Consider the following 680-nt stretch of genomic DNA (forward strand, 5'->3'; position numbering starts at 1 on the left):
GACAGAGATCATAAGTAGGCAGAGAGATAGGCAGAGAGAGAGGAGGAAGCAGGCTCCCGGACGAGCAAAGAGCCCAACGCAGGGCTGGATCCCAAGACCCTCGAATCATGACCGGAGCCGAAAGCAGAGGCTTCAGCCCACTGAGCCACTCAGGCGCTCCTATTCTTCCTTTTAAAAAAAATTATATTTAATTATGAGAGAGAGAGAGAGAGAGAGAGAGAAAGCATGAGTGGGGGGAGGGGCAGAGGGAGAGTGAGAGAGAAGCAGACTCCCCACTGAGCAAGGAGCCTGATGTGGGGCTTGATCCCAGGACCATGAGATCATGACCTGAGCCAAAGGCAGAAGCTTAACGCACTGAGCCACCCACGCACCCCAGAAGATTTACTTCTGTGTTCTAGAATCAAGTCCCTTGTCAGATAGATGATTTGGAGTATTAGTTACCATTCTGTGGGTTCTCATTTCACTTTCTGGATGGTATCATTTGCAGCACAAAAGCTGTAATTTATTTTATTTTATTTTCCTTTTTAAAAATTTAAATGCGGGGCGCCTGGGTGGCTCAGTGGGTTAAGCCGCTGCCTTCGGCTCAGGTCATGATCTCGGGGTCCTGGGATCGAGCTCCGCATCGGGCTCTCTGCTCAGCGGGGAGCCTGCTTCCCTCTCTCTCTCTCTCTCTCTCTGCC

This window comes from Lontra canadensis, unplaced genomic scaffold (assembly GCF_010015895.1).
Source record: "Lontra canadensis isolate GAN:19392208 unplaced genomic scaffold, GSC_riverotter_1.0 scaffold58, whole genome shotgun sequence".
NCBI lineage: Eukaryota > Metazoa > Chordata > Mammalia > Carnivora > Mustelidae > Lontra > Lontra canadensis.